This window comes from Podarcis cretensis (genome assembly GCF_951804945.1).
Source record: "Podarcis cretensis genome assembly, chromosome: 3".
NCBI classification, from domain to species: domain Eukaryota; kingdom Metazoa; phylum Chordata; class Lepidosauria; order Squamata; family Lacertidae; genus Podarcis; species Podarcis cretensis.
The window spans coordinates 82,893,525-82,906,852 of NC_137172.1; the positions used below are offsets into that span (position 1 = coordinate 82,893,525).

At 41.6% G+C, this 13,328-nt stretch overlaps 1 long non-coding RNA gene across 3 annotated transcripts in view; it reads right to left on the reverse strand.

Annotated features, from left to right (window-relative positions):
• Positions 1 to 13,328, reverse strand: part of LOC307212968 — a 45,615-nt gene that overhangs the window by 29,596 nt on the left and 2,691 nt on the right. For all 3 annotated transcript variants that reach the window (XR_013837303.1, XR_013837304.1, XR_013837305.1), the window contains exons 3-4: positions 3,771 to 3,856; positions 412 to 517 (exon numbers count right to left, since the gene is read on the reverse strand). This is a non-coding gene — a long non-coding RNA (uncharacterized lncRNA). The remainder of the gene's footprint in view (positions 1 to 411; positions 518 to 3,770; positions 3,857 to 13,328) is intronic.

Genomic DNA, 13,328 nt, shown 5'->3' on the forward strand with positions numbered 1-13,328 from the left:
TCACTTGGTAAAGAAAACAAAATCAAAGCTAGAAATTCATTTTTTAAAAATGAATGTGTGCTGGTTCTGCATTTGAAAGCCTGATGTCTCCATTTTGGAAAATGCAGACATGAAGAACTGTAAATGGAATCCTTGGAAGAAATTATATTTAATTATCCACCTGAACACAGAAGGTTTCTTGCGCCATTACTTTTTATAAAAATGTCATTTCAGTAGTTCATCTGGTTCAGTCTACAGAGCAAAATAAAATTAGAGGGAATTGACTCGGTGATAGCTGCCTAGCTCCTGAGGGTAAACACACAACAGGAATTGATGGGGTGAAGGCATTCCAAACAATGAAGGGCCTGGAAGGGGCAGAGAGGGAGGTGAAATATAGAAAATGTTTGCCAGGCAAACAAAGAAAGCACTTACAGTACACGGGTCCTGAAGATACACAGAATAGGGAAGCGCAGCAGGCATCATTATTGTCCTATATTGCACGCTGCTTTCCTGAGAGACATGTGTGCTTTCTGAGGGCCTGTGGAACATAAGAAAAGATAAAGCTGTCTTCTGCCGAGTCAGTACTGTGGCTCTATCTTGCTCAGTGCTATTGGCACAGACTGGCAGCAGGTTTTAGGCAGGCCCAATTCCCAGCCCTATGTGGGGAATGAATTTGAGACCTTCTGAGCAGCTGCTTTACCACTAAACTGTGGCTCTTCCTCAGCAGCCAATACATTATGTGCTTCAGCACCTCACCATATGCCGCTCCCTGCCAACAAGCAATTTGTATCCTTTTCTCCAGTTTTTCCATTCATCAAGGCTCTTCTTATGGCGGAACCACTGTGGAAGACAATATGGTGGAGCAGATGGGCCTTTGCTCTGATCCAGGAGGGCACTTCCTGTGTTCTTACATGGGTCATGCTGCTCCTTCAGTCTGGATCAAGAACATTTATGGCTTTAAACTTTTATAAAGGTCAAAAGCTGAGCTCTGAATTGGGCTCGGGTATTAACTGGGAGCCAAGTGCTCTGAGCACAGCTGATATGTCCTCCCATGGGCCACATCCCTTTAATAATCTGGTTGCTGCACTCTAGACCAGGTAAATGGAGTGTGATAAAATGGTTTCTCTCATGAGGAATGGAGATTGCTGTGGTTACCTGGCAACACCCTACCTCAGTGCAAGGCAGGTTGGCGTGTGCATATATTTAAATGCATTGTAAAAGGTAACTAAAAGGTTGCCCCTTCATCACAAACACTTCCAGGAGTACCTTTGACAGCTTTCTCACACATATCGGAGAAGACCTTTCCGAAATGTTATATGTATTTTGGGAGCAGCTGGAGGGGAGGCAGCAAAGGGCCCATTTATAGGAGATGGCACGATTAATGAGGTTCATAAAGACCTTCGGCGAAGTGCTGAGATATTACAAGATCAAAGCCAAGCTTCATCAGTGCATGAAGCTGGCCCAGAGGCTACGTGGCAGGCAGGAGTGGAGCATCTGATACTGGCAGTCAATCTGGCAGGTTCAAATTGTAATGGGATTTAGAGGTGCCACAGGATTGTTGTACAGGCCTTCCAACATAGTATAATTTTATGGCAACAGAGATAAGGTCAGTGGTGGATAGGCTCAAAGGAATCCAAAAGAAAAATTAATGACTGAAGACAGCTGGAAAACATGCAAAGGGAGACTCTTGTATAGAGAGAGATTATTAACTTTTGCAACACGCAGCCCCAGGCAAGTAATGCCTATCAGAACCTTCTGACCCTAAACACATTTATGTGTGAATAAGTCTCACTGGGGTAGATGAAGCCCAGTTCCTGATAAGCGTGCTTAAGAGTGCAGGATGAGTTTCCAGCAATCTTTTTTGACAGCAAGAAGTAGTCACAAAGTGATTGTTTCTCCATGGTGTGAAGGCAGCACTACATAATCACACATTTCCTTGTGGGTAATATGTTGGGGGCCACTTGCTGGCGGTGGGCAGAGCTTGAGCCAAAAATGGCTGGGGCCAGAGCCATCAGTAGGCAAGACCTGAGTAAGGACTCTTACCTTGGTTCATAGGCAGGCACAGGCAACCTCGTCCCTCCAGATGTTTTGGGACTACAACTCCCATCACCCCTGACCACTGGTCCTGTTAGCTAGGGATGATGGGAGTTCATAGGCTTGTGCCTTCTGGGTGTGGCCTCCACTTCTCCTTGCAGCCAGCACTATTCTCCAATTCAGGTCCTGTTTTTTAGTGTGATGGGTGAGGAATGTTTCTTCTTGGTGGATCATGTTGTATCTCTGAAGATGTTGCTTCCCGCTACTCACTTTCTAAATTCTCAGGTGATAATGTAGCAAAAAAAGCAGTCCTTTGCAAGATAAAGCTTAGAGATTAACCAATGACGGTTCCAAATAGTGATGTAATTCCAGTTTGCCAGCACCTACATTGAACCTGAAGAGTTCCAGATAGAGAATTATGTAGAAATTATGCTTATGTAGAGAATTAGGCATAAATTCTGGTTTAATATGCTGGCTGTTTGCCATAATAAACATTGACTGAATTCCAGAAAAGTCAGGCTGTCGGATTTGTCTGTCATATTTTGCAGCTCTGCCAAAGGGTTTGTAGGCCTTCAAACTCAGAAGTGGGGGGGGGGGGTACTTGGGTGAAATATACACAAGCATGTTGTGAGTGTGGGGAGAAGATCCTATGTCCAGTAACTAGAGCTACACACACAGTTGCCCTGGGGTCAAAGTTACACATGCACTGCTAGAAAAATGTTTGGAACTGTTCACCTTGGTAGTGCTGATCCCTTGTGGGGTTTTTTTGTTTGGTTTTGTTTTAAGCCAAAGTATGGTTTAATGAAAAAATCAGATAACAATTAACACCTGAATTAAAACTATCTTAACACAATACAGTGTTAAACAAAAAGCCCTGTAAAATATATGAAAAATGTATATACAGATGGGAAAGTGTCAATGTTGAAGGATGAACTGAGGGATGATCACTCCCTTCTGTTAATTACAGTGCTGTCATTGCAAAAGATACCAACTATCTGTTGCATTTGAGGATCTCTGTACCAGGGAACATGTTTCTGGAAGTGCAGAATATATGTAATTTTCTTACAGCAGTCACGTGTAGGAAAATGCTATTTTAAACAGCAGGGCATTTATAGGAAAATGTTGTTTCTGTAATGCATATTTGGGTTTTAATCATCCACTGTCATTTCATGACATCCAAAATCTGCTTGTTCCGTCTAATAATAGATTTAGCCCTGGTTATGGTTCCTATGTATTTTGCACTAGTTTTGTTTTCTGAAAAGCAATTCTCAAAAGCAGCCCTGTGTAAGGGTGGGTGTGGAGCCTGAGTTCTTCCTGTTCCAAAACTGTGAAAGAGAGTTCCCTTAGACAGCTTTATTTCTGATCACACCACATTAATTTCTTGCCGTTTCCTGTTGATGACTGCACTGCATTGCTGTTGCTATTTTACAAGCATTTTTTCTACCACTGAGTATTAGCAGCAACCTCTTGGAACAATTTATAAACAACATTTTCAGCTCTTTCATTTCTAATAGCTGTCTGGGTTCAGAACATATTGTGCTGGGTTGAGGGGCTAGGGAAGCATCAACCAACCAATGCAGCTAGAAGCAACAAATATATAATATGTTTGACCAGAACACTAACATTGTTAAAAGCACTGAATATGCTGAATTATAGAAAAATATGTTGACAGCTTGACATGACATCCTGTCCTGGCGGCTACAAATGTTTTTTACTATGAAATTTCAAAAGGAAATCTTGGCTGTTTCAAGCAGTACCTTTGTGGTGATGTGTCCAGAAAGAGCAGCATTTGTGATCTCTTATTGCATTGGTGATCTCTTACCCAGCAAAAACATGGCAGGATCTTTGGGTTTATAGGGAACAAACACCAAACACATGAGAAGACTGAAATTTTCGGGGGGCCACTAGGGGGCGCATCGGAAGATGGCTGACAATAACATCTCTCCGACCCACACGAGGTAATTTGGAGGCTATGATGGGAGTAATTAGCCTCCCTACCCCCCCCCCCCCAGGATGGTGGGGGGGACTGCCCTTGCCTGCTGTGCCCTATACCACCCCCGAATTTGTGGGGATGGGGGCACTAGGCACAAAGCCCTCCTGTGGGATTCCGGCACTCCTGGACGCCGTCCCTGACCCGCGCCACTAGCTGCAAGAACTTCAAAAGAAACAATTTGGATGAAGGAATGCACATATCTCAAGGAAGAAAGGGGAGTAAAGACTGCTAACAGAAGAGATCTCTGATAAAACAAGACAAGAATAAAACATGAGAAGATACGCCAAGATACGGTATGGCAAATGACTGATGGGGGAGGGGGAAAAACTTTCCTTTCTTTCCTTATGTGATTAAACAAGAATCCCCTCCCCTCACGAGTCAGAATTGTCATTTTAAGGACTTAAGCTGTGGATTTAAGGCTGTGTAGAGATAAACTTTCGAACCAAAGCATGTTTTAAGAAGAGCGTGGAATGTATAAGAGCTTTGGAATGACGCAGTTAAAAATGCCGTCGCCATATTGGGAAGTTCTGTCTGAGGACTTAAGTCTGAGAGGAGAAATAGAGAAATAGAGCTGTTTTTATATTGTGGGTGAAACTCCTCAGTGGGACTTAAGAATGACAGTTCTGTAATTAATGATGGAAAGAGCGCTGCTATCTATGAAGGTGATGATATATGGAAACCATCTCGATTTGAGGATTGGAAGAACGGAAAATTCACACAGGATTATTATTGGTGTTTATCGGCTTAAGGAGACTATCAGAAGAGATCATAAAGAAAAAAGAGAAAATATATGAACAAGATGTGATGTGGAAACAGCAAGATAAGACTGGATAGAATTATGAACTCTGTTTGGACTGATTTGGATTGATTTGGACATTAACGCAGTAGCAAGAAGATGATCAGAATCCCCCTTCGGATCTTGAAATATGGGTCCCCCCAACAAAATTTAAAATTCGGCTTTGTAATTCGGAATTTATGTGATGTGATTTAATTTGATTTGATTGGCCGGTTAATTAATTTTTTTTTTTTTAAAAAAAAGAGAAGACTGAAATTTTCAGATGCACAGATTTAGACATTTAAGATTTTGCCTTCATTAAATAATGAAAAGAACTACTGTGCATAATCCTCTTTGTTTATTAACTTGTTTTTTTTTTTTTATAATAATTTTTATTAATTTTCCACACATGTAATAAAGAACAATGTAAAACAGTATAACTTCATGCTCATCGGTTCATACCCTTCTTTCTTTGACTTCCCCATACCTCCCCATCCCTGCATCCTTGTTTAATAATTCTTTAGCAACCCTTAAGTCCATTGTCTTAGTTCCCTTTCGTAAAAATTTCTTAAGTTTTTTTTGTTTACTGCTGCAATTCTTTACTTCTTACCCCCTGACATCCTAACATTCCTCAATTTTGCAATTATTTTTAAGATATATTTTGAAATTCTTCCAGTCTTCTTCCACTGTCTCTTTCCCCTGGTCCCGGATTCTGCCCGTCATCTCGGCCAGTCCCATAAAGTCAATCACCTTTGTTTGCCATTCTTCCAGAGTAGGTAGTTCTTGCGTCTTCCAATACTTTGCCAGTAGAATTCTTGCTGCTGTAGTGGCATACATAAAGAAAGTCCTATCCTTCCTTAACACCACTTGGCCCACCATGCCCAAGAGGAAAGCCTCTGGTTTCTTAGGAAAAGTCCACTTAAGGACCTTCTTAATTTCATTATAGATCATTTCCCAGAAAGCTTTAACCTTTGGGCAGGTCCACCAAAGGTGGTAGAAAGTGCCTTCAGTCTCATTACATTTCCAACACTTATTATTAGGCAAATGATAAATTTTTGCAAGCTTGACTGGGGTCATGTACCACCGGTAGATCATTTTCATAATATTTTCTTTTAAGGCATTACATGCAGTAAATTTAATACCGGTGGTCCATAACTGTTCCCAGTCAGCAAACATAATATCATGACCGATATCTTGTGCCCATTTAATCATGGCTGATTTCACCGTTTCATCCTGTGTATTCCATTTTAACAGCAAGTTATACATTTTTGATAAGTTCTTAGTATTGGGTTCCAACAATTCTGTTTCTAATTTTGACTTCTCTTTCTGAAATCCTATTTTCCTGTCCTGTTTAAACGTCTCATTTATCTGATGGTAATGCAACCAATCTCGAACCTTAGGCTTTAGTTTCTCATAACTCTGAAGTTTCACCCTTTCACCATCGTATTCTAAAATCTCATGATATTTTGGCCATTTAGAATCCATATTAAGCTTTTTTACTTCCCTAGCTTCCATTGGTGACACCCACCTAGGGGTTTTACTTTCCAACAAATCTTTGTATCTAATCCAAACGTTATACAATGCTTTCCTTACAATATGGTTTTTAAAGCTTTTATACACCTTTACCTTGTCATACCATAAGTATGCATGCCAACCAAAACTATTGTCATATCCTTCCAGATCCAAGATGTCAGTGTTCTCAAGAAGTAGCCAGTGTTTCAACCAGCAGAAAGCTGCTGATTCATAATAAAGTCTTAAGTCCGGCAGGGCAAACCCCCCTCTATCCTTTGCGTCAGTTAAAATCTTAAATTTAATTCTGGGCTTTTTGCCCTGCCAGACAAATTTTGATATGTCTTTCTGCCACTTCTTGAAACATTCTATCTTGTCCACAATCTGCAACGTCTGGAATAAAAACAACATTCTAGGCAATACATTCATCCTAATAGTAGCGATTCGGCCTAACAAGGAAAGTTTCAACCTTGACCATATTTCCAGATCCTTTTTAACTTCTGACCAACATTTTTCATAATTATCCTTAAATAAATTCACATTCTTGGATGTTAAGTTTACCCCCAGGTATTTTACCCTTTTAGTTATTTCCAAGCCTGTTTCATTCTGAAAACTCTCTCTTTCTTCCATTGTTAAATTTTTTTCCAACACTTTCGTTTTTTGTCTATTCAATTTAAAACCTGCTACTCGACCAAATATTTCAATTAGTTCTAATACTCTTTTAGTACTAGTGTCTGGCTGTTGCAAAGTCAATACTAGATCATCTGCGAATGCTCTTAATTTATAATGTCTAACTCCGACCTGAACTCCTTTGACCAACTGGTCCTTTCTGATCATGTTTAACAAAACCTCCAGGACTGATATAAAAAGCAAAGGGGATATTGGGCAACCCTGTCGTGTACCTTTTTCTATAGGTATTTCTTCTGTTACCACATTATTTACAATTAATTTGGCCTTTTATTGAGAATATATTGCACCTATACCGTTTTCAAAACCTTGGCCTACCCCCATCCCTTGGAGATTCTTTTTCATAAAAGTCCAACAAATGTTGTCAAAGGCTTTCTCCGCGTCCACAAAAATCAAAACTGCTTTCCTGTTGATGTCAACGTCCAGCAGCTCCAAAATATCTATAATGTTTCTCACATTGTCTGACATATGTCTACCTGGGAGAAAGCCTGTTTGGTCCTTATGAATCTCTTCTGCCAAAACTCTTTTCAATCTTTTTGCCAAAATGTCTGCAAAAATTTTGTAATCCACATTGAGTAAAGATATAGGGCGGTAGTTTTTGACCTGGTTCTTCTCAGTCTCTGTTTTCGGTATAAGTGAGATGAAAGCCTCTTTCCACGATTCAGGTGCCTTTTTCCCCTTCAAAATTTCATTGCAAACTTCCTTCAATGGTTGTATCAGCCATTCTTTCAGCATTTTGTAGTATTTGGCCGTCAGGCCATCTGGTCCTGGTGATTTTCCCAATTTCATATTTTGAATGGCACCCTCTATTTCTTGTTCTGTTATTTCCTCATTTAAGATCCTTTTACTTTGTTCTGAGATTTTTGGTAGACCGTATTTTCTGATGAATTCTTCTATTTCTTGCTCGTTGATAGGCCCTTGTGCATACAATTTCTTAAAAAAACTTTGAAAACAATTGTTGATCTCATTGGGTTTGTGGATAATTTTTCCATCCATTTCTAGACTTGTTACAGTATTCATTTTCTGCCTTTTTTTCAATTGCCATGACAGAAGTTTCCCGCATTTGTCCGCTGATTCGAAAGTTCTTTGTCTCATTTGCTTTATCTTCCATTCTATTTGTTGGTTCATGAGCTCCATGTACTGCATCTGATAAAACTTTATTTCTCTCAAAATCTCATGGGACTTTGGTTTGGACCTCAATTTCTTCTCTCCTTCTTTTATTTTTTCTAGGATCTTTTCCTTCCTCTCAACAGCAAGATAAGACTGGATAGAATTATGAACTCTGTTTGGACTGATTTGGATTGATTTGGACATTAACGCAGTAGCAAGAAGATGATCAGAATCCCCCTTCGGATCTTGAAATATGGGTCCCCCCAACAAAATTTAAAATTCGGCTTTGTAATTCGGAATTTATGTGATGTGATTTAATTTGATTTGATTGGCCGGTTAATTAATTTTTTTTTTTTTTTAAAAAGAGAAGACTGAAATTTTCAGATGCACAGATTTAGACATTTAAGATTTTGCCTTCATTAAATAATGAAAAGAACTACTGTGCATAATCCTCTTTGTTTATTAACTTGATACATTCAAAAAATGAGCTTTTGCTAATTGACACTGTAACCTCTGGTTGTGTTTGGTACATGTAGGGGGGGGGGAAAGACTGACTGTGAAACATTAAGTTCATGACAGGGAAACATGACATGAACATAACATAACATTACTTTTATAAAACCCACAAAGTACAAATATTCAACTATACTCAGAACGCTCTGTCAGATGTGACATGCCAATATTATTTTCTTTAAATAGCAAGTTGATAAGCACATCAAAGAAAAGCTTTAGAGGAAAAATTAAAAAGTGAACTTATTAAAATAGAAGCAAGTGGAAATGTTGAATTAATAAGAATTTTAGGCTACAAAATAATACCTATTTATGCACACAAGCGGCACTGAGTGTTAAAATAAATGGATCTTTTAGCATTGGCAAGGCTTAAGCCCTTGGACAATGTCCACAAAATTTAAATCTCATTTCAAGCCCACCACCTGCTGCCCAGTGGAAGCCTGGGGTTGGGAGAGGATCCAATATATTATACCCTACACATTGAAGAAAAGATACTGGCTGAAAACTACAGCTTGAGAGGGCTAGATGTTGCCTGTCCACCCAGTCTGGAGAACTCTGCATGTTTGGGGTGACATCCAATATAACGTTAGTACGAGAACCTTGATACTTGATAGTGTCAGGAGCTCAGCCTACACTTGAGTAGGACCCTGGCAGAGACACATGCCCGACTGGCATGTTCCCTCCCTCCTGGTCGATAGTTCGGGAGCTTCAAAAGCTTTCTTCAGCCAACTAATTCTAATTTTGGCCCATCCTCCTACTGGCTGAGTTCCACAAGGGGCAATAGTGATTCTACGGAGGACAGAGCTTACAGCCAGAGTTGGTGGCAAGCTGAGGTTGGTAGAGTAGTGCCCTATTTGGACCAAGTGGACCAAATGCTGTGAGATCGAAGCAGAGAGAAGGCAGCACCAGACTCAGTGCAGTGTCATCTCTTGCATCCTTCAGTAGCAGATAGGTACAATAAGAGGCTTCCCTAGGAAACATCACTCAGTGCCAATTATATGTTACATAGGATGGGAGCAGAGGAGAGGGAGCAGGTCTGCTGAGCCCAGGAACCCCCATCCTTCCACTACTACCACCTCCATGCTCACACATACCCCTAATGGTGGATCCATCTAAGTAGAGATGGGAGAAATTCAATTCAGTTCACATTTATAAGGGAACCTGCCTATATTGCACTTTCCAAAGCAATATGCAAACCAACACACAGTCATCCTTTGAAATTTCTCCAAATTTTACAGTGCAGTTCACCAGCCAAGTAACGCATACAAAAATGCATCTACTAGGGCAAAATGTCCATCAGAGCCGGCTCACCCATTAGATAGAGTGAAGCAGCTGCCTCAGCTGGCAGAAATGCAAGAGGTCCTGCTTGCCCCAGCACTTCCACCACCACTGGAATGCCGCCCTGTTGCCGAGTTTCAATGAGCACACAGGGCGTTCCACACGTGGGTATTGCCACTTGTCTTCCCTGCCCCTGGGGTGGAGAAGATGAGCACCAAGGTTCCTCTTGCAAGGTTTTGGCGGGGGGGGGGGCATTATGATGACAGCAGAAGTAGTGGGGTGAGCGGGGCACAGCAGGGGACAGGAGACAACACATTCCTGTTTCACCTCAGGAGAAGAAATGGGACGAGCCACCCCTGGTGTCCATAAAATGCATGTAATAGAGAAAACAACAGGAACAAATGTACAATATACAGGGGAAATGTGTGTTTTTCAAAAACGTATATATTAGGCAAAAATTGCATAGAAAGATGTACATTAGAAAAGTACTGAACTAAAATGCTGCTGAATTTGCATGAAGACTTCTGTTTAAAATTGCAAGCAGGTCTCAAAATGTGGAGAACTGAACTGAAGATTAGAAAAAGGGGGACACAGAAATGGATAGATTTGCTCAATCCTATCAAATGATGCTTCCATATAGAGATGCTTAGTCTGCATCCCTCATCCTGGACTGCTTAGTACAGTGTGTATCACTGGAGCAGTTGGGCTGGTTGCTCCACCTTTTGTGCATTTTGATATCTTCATTATGGAATTCAAGGTGGCGGTCATGGAATTCCAAGCCAGTGTCTCATCCAGGCACTGACCAGGCCCAAGTCTGCTTAGGTTCTCCAGCAATGTGGCTCCATTAAGTGCCTCAGACCACACCTTGCGACCCATTTTGTTACCTGTCTGTGATACTTTTGTTTTGCTTTGCTAAAAATTAAGACTTTGGGTTCTTGTACATATTGTGGTAGAAAAAGAAACAGGATATATCTCCCATGGTGCTGTCATTTCATCAAACTTTCACTCCCACAAGTGTTCCTGCCTGCCACTCGCTTTATTGAAATCTGTCCCTGGGAAAAAGATGTACCCATTCATGAGGTTTTTTTAGCACGCTTTCGGGGCTGGGGAAAATCTATTTCCCAAAAGTTCTCTCCTAGCTTGTAATGTTGGCACACACATGCTGATGGTGCCATATGCATGTATCTTTCCACCTGCTTCCTGGGAATTGAAATTGCCTGCACAAGCCACAACAGGCAGCTCCTTGGAAACTCAAGCAGCCACTTCTGCAAACATGCTGGGGAACAAGACAGTTTCAGATGAAGATGGAGGAACCACCGCAACATAATTTTTTTTTTCAAGAAATGGTCAAAATAATAGATGGGCCAAAATAAACTGGACATAACAAAAGGGTGGTTGATGAAGTGGGCTGGCCACATACTTCACACCAATCAATTTGGGGGCTTAGCATTAAAGATCTTCTGAGCATGAGCATAGGAGGCTGTCTTGATAGTGAGGATCACAGCAATCGATGCAAGTTTCAGGGACCATGAAGGGATGAAAATCAAATAACTTGAGTCTGTGTGCGTACAAAGACCTGGCTTGAGTGATTGGTCTGCTGGGTGCTAACAGTGAATGTGCAGGGTCTCATTTGAGAATACAGTACAGTAGACCCTCTAGTTACGTACCACTCTGGATACGTAACTTCGGGTTAGGAACGAGGCAAACCCAGAAGTATACTTCCGGGTTTTGTCCCATGTGCATGCGCAGAAGAGCTCAATCGCACTGTGTGTGTGCACAGAAGCGACGCCTCTGCCTACGGACTTTTCAGGTTGTGGACAGACCCCCAGAATGAATTTAATTCATATCTGGAGGGTCCATTGTAGATCAATTCTTAATATGCCCTAGCATTACCAGGTGTACAAATTTGTATTCTGAACCAGGTCATTATGAACTTGGACAACATCACAACTTCCTCTGTGTCATCATCGCAGGCATTTGCGAGCCCTGGGAAAGGCGCAAGCAAGTCCGACATCGTGTGAATGAAATTCACCAGGGATGCTGCCTTGCATTTCACATCTATTTTAGTGAAGGGGGAAATGGGGTTGGGTGGGAGGTCCGGAGATGATGTTGCTTGGCTTGACGAAGTGTGAGACATCTTAATAATGGCGTCATTAACTAATGAGAAGAAAAGGGAACGAGTGAGTCATTTTCATTTTAGGTAGTTTGTCTTTCTTTCTTACTGTGTGTGGGAAATGACAAAATTACCAAATGAATGCAACTCCATTCTGTATCCAAAGACTTATATTGAGGGATTGTGTACCTTCTTTTCTTCAGCAAGCTGGCAGATGTGTATGTGCATAGCTACTCCAGGCCATTTTTGCTCACTTCTCTTTCGCCTGCCTTACTTTGACCGTGAGACACTTGTTGTCCTAGCTCTTCACTTTTACAGTGCTCTGAATTAGGGGGGAAACAAGTGGGACTTGCAACAGAGGGAGGGATTCAATGTAGCACTGTGGCAATTAGTCCCTCAGTACAAGCACTGCAGCTTGACAGATAAAACAATTACCCCCTCCTCCTCCCCTTGCACACTGTTCTGGGTGTTCTCCTACCTTCCAAGAGGCATTTTGTGGGGTGTGAGGGGGAGGAGAGGGGGCAAAGCCCCATTGCACTAGTGGAAGTCCTTGTGTGGACTTTTGCTAGTAGGACTCACCAACTGAACCCTAATCCTTAATGCTAGCATGTGAGTGTCATTCCTTTCCCCTCATCCTGAATTCCATTTCTCTCTCCCCCTCAAAAAAAAAAAAAAAGTCAGAATTGCATACCTACCGATCACATTCAGTTTTCATTGGGATGTTGGGGGGCTTTTCCTTCTAAGAGTTAGCTTTCTAAAGATTTTTGTACTTCTGCAAACGCTGGGTATTCTTTCAGGCCTGTTTAGACCTCCCCTCTGGTGGCGGAGTTAGTGCCATTTTGATCACATAAGGATTAACACTCAAATGAGTCAAGTTTCCTGTTAGTATATGTGATATGTTCTAGCATCAAAATCACTGGCCCCAGCCTAGCTAGCAGAGGCCCCAGATGGGAGATGCACACCTTAGTATGCAAGAGTAATGGAGACCAAAGGAGAGCCACAATGTACTGTACAACTCCAACTGCTGTATGCATGGGTCTTTTCTGTTAGACTGGGCTCCTGTTCAGCATGTATGGGAGGAAGTAAGAAGAGCCCCGCTGGACCATGCCAAAGCCCATCTAGTCCAGCATCCTGTTCTCATGGAGGCCAACCAGATGCCTTTGGGAAGCCTGCAAGCAGGCCCTGAGTGCGGTACAACTATCCCACTCATGGTCCTCAACAACTGGCATGCTTCCTCCGATATTGCAGGTAACATATAGCCATTACAACTAGTAGCCCCAGAAAGTCTTATAAAATAAGAGCGATTCCTTTGTTTTTATCCTATGCATCTTCCAAAAGGC